At 60.7% G+C, this 670-nt stretch overlaps 1 protein-coding gene across 5 annotated transcripts in view; it reads right to left on the bottom strand.

Moving 5' to 3' along the window:
• Positions 1–670, bottom strand: part of NFIA (nuclear factor I A) — a 429137-nt gene that overhangs the window by 299214 nt on the left and 129253 nt on the right. The gene's annotated exons all lie outside the window — the stretch shown is intronic.

Here is a 670-nt window from a genome sequence, read left to right as displayed (position 1 = left end):
GAAGACCTTCAAGGAGATCGCCTAAGGACTTGAGGAACTTCACCCGTCTCCGCAAGAAACGGCTGGGGAGGCTTTGCAACCGCTCGAGATCGTCTAACCCAGATACCGCATCTCCAGTGACAGGGATGCGGAGTCCGGGCACACTTGGGGGGAAGCGGGGCGCGGGAGGGGGAGACGGACACGGCTCCTGACGGCCTGGGCTCGCCAACTTTCTTTTTTTTTTCTCTCTCTCCCCCCTCTCTCTCCCTCTGCAGGCTGCACGAGCCCTGGGAGGTTTCTCTTCACCCGTGGGGGCTTCTCCGGGGGTGTTGCCCGGGGTGTGCGTGTGTGACCGCGGTGTGGGAGCCTCGAGTGTTTCAAGTCATGAGTTATAGCCCTGCATTGGGGACCGGCTGCTCAGGGTTTCCACAGGCAAGACCTGCACATGGCACACGAGTCAGGGACGGCGGGGTTTCCACAGCTGCCAGCTCTTTTGTAGTCAAGTCCCTTGCAGAAGGAGGGGTGGGGGGGTGCAGGACTTGCACTTTTCCCCACTCTTGGGGCCATTTGAAATCAAGCACCTGAGGGGCAGGGAGGTGGGTTTTCCTACATCAATCAGTCCAGCCCATCTCCCTTACCCGGCTTCCCCACCCAGCGCGGCTGTATTGCACTTCGCAGCCTCCGCCGAGGT

The sequence above is a fragment of the Alligator sinensis genome, unplaced genomic scaffold, assembly GCF_000455745.1.
Source record: "Alligator sinensis unplaced genomic scaffold, ASM45574v1 scaffold588_1, whole genome shotgun sequence".
Lineage (NCBI taxonomy): Eukaryota > Metazoa > Chordata > Crocodylia > Alligatoridae > Alligator > Alligator sinensis.
Note: the sequence above shows the minus strand (reverse complement) of the source record. Positions and strands in the feature narration are given on the sequence as shown.